The sequence below is a fragment of the Pyrus communis genome, chromosome 2 (assembly GCF_041283825.1).
Source record: "Pyrus communis isolate YQ-2024b chromosome 2, ASM4128382v1, whole genome shotgun sequence".
In the NCBI taxonomy this organism is placed as follows: domain Eukaryota; kingdom Viridiplantae; phylum Streptophyta; class Magnoliopsida; order Rosales; family Rosaceae; genus Pyrus; species Pyrus communis.
Window position 1 is genome coordinate 2,258,137 of NC_142566.1, and position 10,979 is coordinate 2,269,115.

At 35.9% G+C, this 10,979-nt stretch overlaps 1 pseudogene; it reads right to left on the minus strand.

Annotated features, from left to right (window-relative positions):
• LOC137748054 (protein NRT1/ PTR FAMILY 5.4-like) lies at positions 1–9,751 on the minus strand (annotated as a pseudogene).
• Positions 9,752–10,979: the final 1,228 nt, after the last annotated feature.

A 10,979-nucleotide genomic window follows, 5' to 3' on the forward strand; every position in this document is an offset into this window, starting at 1 on the left:
TCATAAGCTTGTGTTCTCGATCATCCAGATTAAAGTCCGTTCTTTCTCCTCGTTGGTTACTTCTGCTGCAAACATTTTGTATACAAAACGTTTAGCAATCCACAGATAAACCACAAGCTCAAAGTGCTCAAAGCTGCAATTACGCAATAAAAGTAATCGAGGTTGGCAAGATTGATGTTGTCACTAAGCCATTTTTCACCATGCTTTGAGCTAATCGCTTGCACCACGGTTATTATACCGCTGCTTATGAAGCTTCCGACACCATTAACGTTAAGGTATGCTGCTACTCCCATGCTTCTCATTTCCTCCGGCATTTGATCGTAAAAGAATTCTTGGATTCCGACCAATGCAAATAAATCAGATAAACCGCATACCATGTACTGTGGAATTAACCAACACTCTCATTGGCACTACCGCTTTCGGGTTGTCCAAGAGGTTGTGATCTTTTACAACGCTAACTCTTTTCGCGTCTACCAAACCTGACACGACCATGGTGATTATGGATAGAAATAGGCCAATGCCGATTCGTTGTAGGATGGTAATGCCAGAGGAATGTCCCGTGATTTTTCGGGCTGTTGGGACAAAAACACGGTCATATATTGGAATCACAACTATAACCGTGAGAAAAACAAAGATTTGAAGTGATGCTTGCGGAAGCTTGAAGTTTGAACCAATTGAGCGGACCAATGGATTTCTGGTCGTGCTTGAAGCATTGAGGTCGTCAATGATCATTGCCTTGTCCAAGCATCTAAAGTTTTCAACTAGTTAGACAAACCATGTAGGTCATGCATGCATAAATGTTACAAAGCAATATATATGTAACTATAAATTCTATTATTCTACCTGAATTGGCTGGTATGTGCTAAAGTCCTGCTAGTCTCATGAGTCTTGTCATCAGAGGGGGTGCTGAGGGGGAGCGAAAGGTGCAGTCGCACAGGACCCCGAATTTAAAGGAGCCACCAAAATTTTTGTCATCTAATCTAATATTTATATGTAATAATATTCTATATTTAAAAATTGCTTTTGTTATGTAATAACATTCTATATTTAAAAATTGTTTTTGTTAACATTTTAAGATTTCATTGTGCACTCTTATAAGCGCATTTTTTTCCTTTCTAACACCTTAAAAATGGTATTCTTTTTTCAATTTTAGTATATAATAATGTTATATATTCAAGTGAAACTTTGAAGTTAGAAATTTTTAAGTTTTTTTTTTCCTTGTTTGATTGTTTAAGATTGAATTGCTTTTGATTATTTAGTGAACGTTATATTTGTAGCTCTTTTTACTTATTATTAATGACATTTTTAAATGATTATTTTCTAGCATCAATACATTGTCCTACCTTTTTTAAAACTATCTTAAGAAAGGCCCTTTCATAAATTTCGTACATGACCTCCAAAATCTCAGAGACGGCCCTGCTTGTCATCTCTGTACACACCAAAACCAGTTGATGTTCCATCGAGGTGCCGCTTCCTCGCTGCTGCCACAAACACCTGAGCCACCGTGGTGAAAGGGCTGCCTAAGGGTCCCTGCCTTCTGAACTTCTTGTAACTGAACAAGAACAGAGCCAAGGCTACCACCATTGCCCCTGTCAGTATTCCAAACCCTGCCGCCCACCCGACATTATCCTACAACGAGGGAAAGCATAGTGACAAATTTTCGGCCTCAGTATTACTGTTATAAACTTATCGAACTAAATAATCCAGGATTACCAAAAATTTTAATCACTAAACAAGTTACATCCTCGATTTCTTAATAAGGTTCGGAGCAGACTTGCGTGGTGTGTGAATATATGACCAGAGTTAGAGTCTGTTGACCTACACATATATGACTACTAAAATGGCAGCAGAGGCACTAAGGGCTGGTTTGGTATTGCTGTGCTTTGAAAAAAAAACTGTTTCTGCTGTGCTGTGAGAATAAGCAGCTATGAAATAAAGCAGTAGAGTGTTTGGTAAACTTTTTTGTAAAAGTGCTTTTGAAAAGAAAAAAAAACAGTATTATAGTGTTTGGTAAACTTTTATGTAAAACAGATGTGAAAAAAAAGCCGTTTTTTCAAAGCTGGGTTTTGCAGCTTCTTGTTTTTGGCTTTTTTTCACCCAAAATTGTGAAAAAAAGTTGAAACTGAATGTTTACCAAACACAAAAACAGCTCCCAGCTTTTTTTTATATCAGCTTTCTTCAGAATCATCTCAGTACCAAACCAAGCCTAAATATGATCCCCTAGTACCACCAGTTGAAGAACGAACTCTTCGCCTTATTTTCCTCTGGTGAGTCCTCACAAACTGGTCAGCTGCAAAAGTTTGTGCACCCGGTCTGTGGCCAGCTAGCCCAATTGACAATATGTAAAGTGCTTCAAAGAACATTGCTTTCTGATAATGCAGAAGAATTACTGAAACTGTAATGTTCAACACCACCGTTGCCTTGCATTACAAGAAAAGATACAACAATCATGGGTGTGAAATTAGAGGGTAACAAAATTAATGAAAGTTTTGAATTTAATTCTACGTACAAAGCAGTAAATGATTGAAGAGACGAGGATGGTTTTGAATCGACCAAGATAGGCATCGGCTATGAAGGCTCCGATTACTGCGAGTAGATAGGAGACTCCAACCCAAGTGTTGACATTCTTTGTAGCCATGGGGATTGGCTCTTGGAGTTCATTTGTGAGGTATGTGATGAGGTTACCAGACATGCCAAAGTAAACAAATCTCTCTGCCACCTCAACAACTGCAACCACAAAATAAGAAATAAGAGAAACAAAAATAAAACTTATGCCGCCTAGAACTATAGTCTAACGGTGCTTTTCTCCACTTAATAGTGCTTGTAAGTGGGAAGTCTAAAGTTGGACTCTCGTGAATGATGAGTTCTATACAAAATTATTATGATTAGCCCATAATGCAACACATCCCAAATCTCACACCTCTCGTTTACGTAAATATATCGTTGTCTTAAACAGAAAAACCAAAACACAGCTTCTAAGAAAGTTTAGCTGCTTACAGATGATAAAAATGGCAGCACTTCAGCCACCTCTTGAAGGGGAAGGTTCTTCATGGCCAGAGGTAGCCGTAGGAAATTTTGAAGAATTTTCTTTTCTTTTTTTTCTTTTTTTTTTGTTGACAACGGGGCATAAGCACAAAAGAAAAGGAAGATTACAATAGAATATCATGAGGCCATGAGAACTAGTAACCTATGACAAGGAGGAGGAGGAGCTTGGACAGTCTTTTGAGTGATCTCACTTTTTGGCTTAACTAGGATGATTAACCAACAAATACATAAAATTTGCTGGTGGGGAACTTGGGCCTTGAATTCTGTGGGTAATTCAAAAGTTGCATGTCAATGTCAAGTAGGTAACCAGAACAGATGCAGTTCATGGAATCATGGAATCATTGAATTAAGAAAAAGAAATAGATAGGGAGAGGTGGAGAAGAAGACAAGCTGGCATGTTACTTGGACTGTGCACACACTCAAGAAACGTCAAAGTTTGAGGTTTTGCAATCTTTTTTTTTTTTCTTTTTGGTTTACTTGTATGACGAAATAGGAGGTGGGCATCAAACCGATTGAATCAACCAAACCAATCAAATCGAATTGTATCGGTTGGTTTGGTTGGCTTTTACTGAGAAAAAAGTCAAATAATGTAAAACCGAACCGAATTAATTTACTTTGGTTTGGTTTTGATACTTTTTGAAACCAAACCGATCATTATATTTCAATTACTAATTAATCTATTTTACTTATGTCAACATATTCGAGGTTATTTGGTGGTCTTACCACACACACCATTAGCCTGCCAAATTAAAGGTCTGCTTGATATAGAAAGATAGTAAAGCCGAAGCCTTCCTTGACACTGTGGTCAACATATTATATGTTGTAATGATTATTAACAATTAGGAGATTTATATGTATTCTATGTTAATATGAGGTTGTAACGATAAATCGTTCGGTAGTAATAGATTTAATTTAATTAAAACCAAGTTCTATTTGATTTGATGAAATTTTTATGTTCTAAAAAATTAATCTTTTGACCTGATTGGAATGTGAAAGATGTGTGGATGTTTGAAGGATTAAAATTCTGAACTGTTACCACTCAGTACTATGATTTGATGGTATTCCTCTTCAATTGTAAATGAGAGGTCTTAGGTTCAAATCTCGTGAATGACGAATTCGATACTAAATTAGGTTGCCCATTGTGTGGCTTAGCCAAACTCCCCCCTCCTTAGTGTAAAATATATCGCCGTAAATTTTAATGAAAAAGACAAAAGTTTAATATAATAAAAAAATAAAATAGAAAAAAGTAATAAAAACTGATGTGCGCGTGTCCATCACACACTATATTTGAAATTGAACAGTACTGCACTATTTATGAAACTGAACAATATTTATGAAAACCAAATACCATTTCTGAAAACTGAACACTAATTATTTTTTAAAACTAAGCACGAGTATTACACTATTTCTGAAATTGAACACGAATATCACACTATTTCTAAAACTAAACACGAACACTATTTCTAAAATTAAATACAAATACTACATTATTTGTGAAATTGAACTAACATTATTTCTGAAACTAAACTCAAGTACCATATGAGATCGAATCTTGAGTGGAATGAAGGCATTGATGTCACATTATTTTCTACGAATCGTGTCCATATTGCACATTGTGCAGTCAGTTTTCGTCAAATATTATTTGTTCAATTTTAAATAATAAAATTTTAAAAGGTTAATCTCAGTTTACTAGCTTCAAGTTTATTGGTTTTCAATATTTGGTACATTAAATTTTTTTCATCCCAGAGTGATACCTGGAGTCAAAATTTTGGGACAGCTTCATACATCCGTTAAAGTTGATGTTAAGTAAGATGTTAACTAGTGACGTGGCACCCACGTAGACAATGATTGGGTGCCACGTGGATAATGAAAAATTAAAAAAAATTGAAATTTAAAATTTTAAAAACCTAACAGTTAAAAGTTAAAAAATTAAAAAATAAGAAAAAACTAAAACCCTAAGATTGTTTCACAAATTCCATGATCTGCTTCCTCAACCCCTACCTTCAATCCTTCCCTATTGTCTCTTTCACTCCTCCCCTCCTCCCCTCCTCCCCTTCCGTCCTAAAACTCCCCCAACCCCCAACTCTCTTCTGCCCCTACCCAAAACCCACCCTCTCACTTATCTCCAACAATAGATCAAGTTCTTGCAACTCTCACCCCGAATCTGCTTGATGAGGGCATCGTGCGATGACGTCAAGGGGTTAACGGCGACCGACGAACACTTTGAGCGAGAGAATTAAGTCTGGTAACCAACAAACCCATATGACGCGATTCCAAATATCAGACATTGAAACCAACAAACCTTAAACCTTCAAGAGCTGGTAAACCTAGTCACGGCTTTGGTCCATTCCGAAACAACGTGCTTTGCTAGCTCACCGGGAAGGATAAGCTTCATAGCAGTTTGGATTTCCTGGGACGTGATCGTTGGCTTCTTGTTGTACCTCGTGAGCCTCAACGAATCCTAGGCGAGCTTCTCGAAGATGTCGTTGATGGAGTTGTTCATGATTCTCATGGCCTCGCTGGAGATCCAGATGTGAAGGGGGACCTGGTTCAATTCTTCTTCGATTGGGTGCGGCGATATTGGGATGGTGGTGGTGCCTTTGGCGAAGCGAAGAGACGAATTTTGGGTGTGATGGTGAAAATAGAAGGTTTGATTTCTGTGTGAGTTTTGGGTGTCGTGTGATGAGTCCATATTATACTATATATTTTACCCTAATCTTAGTTATAATTTATTAGTTATTTTGGTAGAATTTTGATACTTTGTTATATATTTTCAATGTAGGACATTCGACTTCCTCTGGAGCAAAAAGTGATCAAAAGGATGAATTTTGGAGTGATTCCAATTGGAGGATGTTCGTGTGCCTTTCAAGATGTTTATATCAAAATTCCAGATTTTTCTAACAGGCCTTTTGATCGTAGCGATGAAATTAAGGCCCAGCGCGCAACTTTCCCAGATTGACATTTTTGGACGTTTTGGGTATTTTGGAGGTCAGGATGGCGTATTTTGAGGAATATTTTTTCTGAGGATTTGTATGGAACGTCTTCAGATTTCAAAAGAGACCTATTGAGACCAAATAGGAGTTGATTTGGTCAGTCAAAAGTGTGATTTTCTGAGAACTCTGAATTCTAGTTCAAATAGGAAACCTTTTATTTTCTGTTTTATCATTTAATTATGTTTCCTGGTTTACTTCTAAGACCTTTTCAAGGTAGGGTTTTATTTTCTATTTGTATAAATAAGATATTTAGCCATTAGGCTAAAAGATAACGTACGTGGAGAATTTAGCTAGGCTTTGACACTTTGTATTTTCAAGGTGTTTTCTATCTTTTTTCTGTTTCAATAGTATTTTGTTTTATGATTGTTCGTAACTAATTTTCTTTTGTTAGGGCGATGCCTTGAGCCTTAGCATGAATATGTAGTTTTTATTTACTTGCTTATGATTATACATGCATGCCTTGAATTATAAATCATTGTGCTTTAAACTGTCTCTACATCTTAATGCTTAGCTACCATTATGATGTTTAGATGAGTAATTGGATGCAATTCAGTCGGAATGCCACCGGGGAATTGAGTATTGCTTCTAGTAATTGATAGTTGTAATTTCACCTAGGGTGAATGTCACGTCATAGGGGTTGCATGGTTTTTCAAAGGGTTTTCACAAAGCGTAATGAGTCATGCATGTTTATATTTGATATGAATATCACAAATGGATTGCATGTTTGATATACGTTATAACTTGAATGTCACAAGTAGAATATGCATAAGGAAAACCTAACCTTCAAAGTTGCATGAGTAATTCATAAGTAATTGGTAAATTTACATAGGATTATTAAGGGGATGGCGGAACCCTAGGTTTTTACAATTTGGTTTTCAAAACTATTTTCTTTTGTTTTCTTTACTTTGTCAAGTTATTTATTTGTTTTAATTTAAAATTCGTTTTTATTAATTTTAAATTCAAAATCAACTTTTTCCAATCCTTGTTTTTAAATAATTAACTAAGAATTAGGTTTTGCATAAATTATTCATTCAATCCCTGCGGAAAACGACCTTACTTGAGCCGTTTATACTACAACTACCTTGTTTTCTTGCAAGTATTTTTAAGTGTTTTTATCTCTACTTTTGCAAGTGATAAAATCCCTATCATGGTGCGTGGGTGAAAATGGTTGTTTGGGGAGTTTGGGAGTGTATTGTTTATCTAAGAAGTAGGTGTGGTTGGGATATAGTTGGCCAGAGAAGATGAAGGTGACAAGGTGGGTACTTCGACAAGATGGATGTGTGTGGGATGTGGAGGAGGGAAAGGAGGAGGTCGAACTCTTCCTCTGGGAGGAAGACAACAGACCCATATTTTTTAATATCTTTAATTTTTTTTTTTTTTTTAAATATCCTCATGGGCTCATATTGACACGTAGCCTAATCATTGTCCACGTGTGTGACACGTCACTAGTTAACGGCTGACTTAACAAAAATCTTAACGGATGTATGAAACTGTCCCAAAAGTTTGAAGTGAGATTAACCCAATTTAAAATGATTTCTGACCGCACGATGTACTATGAACGGACACGATGCACATATTCCCTAGATCCTCACAAAGAGGATCCTTTTTCATATATACAACCTAGCATTTTATTTTTTACTGTGTATTTAATTTATTAACCTCCCAGAAAGTCCCTAACAGTTTATAGAATGTATGTGATCTACGTTATATATTATGTACATGATGGTTTAATTCTTTAATTATTTACTTGTTTGGAAATTATATTATTATAATTTCTAATATTGAATGAAAAGTTGTTATTATTAGATGTCAATTAGTGAAAACGATTTGGTTGTTTTGAATAAGTGCTAGATGTCATATGGTTTAAGGCCAATAGACACATAAGTTATGAGAAGGTGCATTGAGTTTTATATAAACTCAAGCACTCCAGTCGTAGAAAAATAATTAAAAAGAGAATTAGTGAGTCACCTTACTCTTGAGAAATATGACTTATCCACTCTATTTATCTCATTCTTTGTTTGTCAAAATTTGAGTCATGTCTTGAGAGTACGGAATATATACGGAATATATAAAGTTCGTCGGAATGCCAAGATTGAAGTGCTTCAACTTTGGATTATAGATTATTGAATCATGAGAGATAGACATCTGTTAAACTACAAGCACAAAAGTAGAGGCTAAACTACAAGCACAGAGTCCCAAGATTGATTATATGCTGTTGAGTAGAAATGATATTTTACACTAAGAAAAATAGGAAATGTTTGGACAATGATTTAAAAAGAAAGACCCTTAGACCAACCCTTGGGTTAAACTAACCCAAACCATCTCCAACCATGTGACCTAAAATAAGTTTTGGATTAAAACCTAAAAGTTGAGCAAATTTAACCCAAACCATCTCCAATATGATTAAATCTAAAGGAAAGCTAATGAAAAGGGCTTGAAAACTTTGAGTTTTAATGATAAGAACAAAATAAAGGGTAAAGTGAATAGTATTAGGATTGACTTTTTAGTATAAAAATGTGGTTTTTCGTTAAAGTGAACAGTACTGTGATTGACAATGAGAGATTTCCCAGTTCAGAGGTCATATGATTATTTGCACCATAATCAGTAAGCCAAACTTGTTGCTAAGATGGAGCTGATGGCACTGAGAATGAAGAGTAAGTACCATTGGTTGTTGCAGCATGCATGGCACTCATTGGAGACGGTACATTCTTCTGAAAGCATGTTTCTGCACTATGTTATGGATTCCCACATACATGACAACCTGATGCACCACTTGTATTTCGATATCTGCAGGTGTCAGCAAGATGATTATGCTTGCCACAGATTTGACAACCTTGGGAAACATTGGTATTTCTGAATCGACATGTAGATGCCACATGATTATTTTTCCCACAAATTTGACAAATTTGAGCTTGAAAACCATAGTTCTATGTTCTTGGTGGTGATGTACCAAGAATGCCAGGTGCCGGAGTTGAATGAAAATTCTTGCCATTACCATATTTCGGATTGAAGTTGTTTCCAAACCGATTTCTGCCTTTACCATTTTGATTAAAGGACTTATATGCATTGGAATTAGAACTAACATAATTTCCGCCAGAACCGGAAAAAGATTGATTCTTGGATGGCACGCCATTGGTTTGTGCCATTAGTGCAGATAACACCAGTGATGGAGGAATAGTTTCAACTAGAGTTTCTTCAGCAAGCAGTTGAGACTGAAGATCTTTCAATGATATCACAGTTTCACGGCCCCTAATCACAGATCTTATTGTGTTGAACTCAACATGCTGACCATTTAGTGTAAGAATGACTATGTCATCATCATCAAAAAAATACACCTGCAGCAGATAACAAATTCCATGCTTCTTTAATCTTCTGCAAGTACACAGTGATAGAATCACTACCTTTCTTTATGGTTTGCAGCTCAGATTTAAGTTGAAATATACTCGTTCTTGTGACCGTAGAGAATTGTTCTCGTAGGCGATTCCACAGTTCTTTGGAACTAGTACTCCCAATGGCACAGGAAATTGCAGCCGGAGACAATGTGGCAGTGATAACTGCATTAATGTTTTATCATGCATTTTCCACACCTTGTAGTCATCAGATTGAACCTTTGTAGTAGAATCACAAGAAGATTCTTGACAAAACTGAGTAGGACAAGGCATCGAACCATCAACAAAACCAATTATGCTATGCCCTTCAAGAAGCAACTCCATCTGGAAATGTCAAGCCAAGTAATTCGATTCATCCAATTTCACATTTACTGAGCTTGAGACGGACGAAATCAAAGATGCAATCGGAGATTGTAGAATCTGTAATTGAGCAGCGGTCACCATTGTTGCTAATTACGTAGAAATCCTGACAGAGAACTAACAACAAACACTTGGTAGGCACACTTTGAGAAGACGAAACCAGACGAAGAAATACCCCAATTGACCAGAAAAGATGACAAATCCATAGAGAAAAGATCACACAGAGAAGAATGTAGAAGCGGAAGCAAATGAAACCAAGATCGAAAGACCACCAAGCTACTATGCTTGTTTAGGCGAATGATACCATGTAAACCATTGAAGAATATTGATGAAGATAGTTATGCAGAAAGAGAGAGAAGAAGAAGAAGAAAAAGAAGATCGAGAGTTTAGAGAGAGAAGAGAATATTAGAAAATGTATTATCTTTCTTGTTAGTTACAAATGATGGTTACAAGGTTTATATAGTTTGTATTGATAGCTTACACTATAAGTTACACAATAACAAACTTTAACTAACTCCTTTAATCTCTTGACCCATGTCTAATTCACAGCCATAGAATCTTAATACTCCTAACATCCCCCCGCAAGCTCAGGAGCAAAGAAATTGAGCCTGAGATTGGCATAATGCGTTCGGAAAAGAGGTGCAGAAAGTCCTTTGGTAAGTATATCTGCAAACTGCTCAGTGGAAGACACAAAGTGCACTTGTAGTTGCTGTGTTGCGACCCTTTCTCGAACAAAATGAACATCAACCTCAATGTGTTTGGTGCGTTGGTGTTGAATAGGATTACAGGTTAAGGCTATCGCAGACAAATTATCACAAAAGAGGAGGGGTTTCTCAGGAATCGGAATTTGTAGAAAATGCAACAAAGACTTGTTCCAATCCAGTTCAGCAGCTGTAGTAGATGGGGCTTTTCGTTAAAACTCCCTAAATCTAATGATAAAAAAATTTTAACAACCCCAAATTAAATTCAAAGACTAAAACAATTAAAACAATTATTTAAATCAAAATTCACTTTAAATATTTTTATGTTAAAATGTTCATAAAAATAAATTATGATAGTCTACATAAATTTCATTTTTACAAAATTTACTTTAAAAGTAATTCAGCCTAAATTCATTGTTGAATAATGTCAGACTAAAATATATACAACGATTAGAGAAGAAAAATTGTGTTGTGTTAAACATAAATTTTCA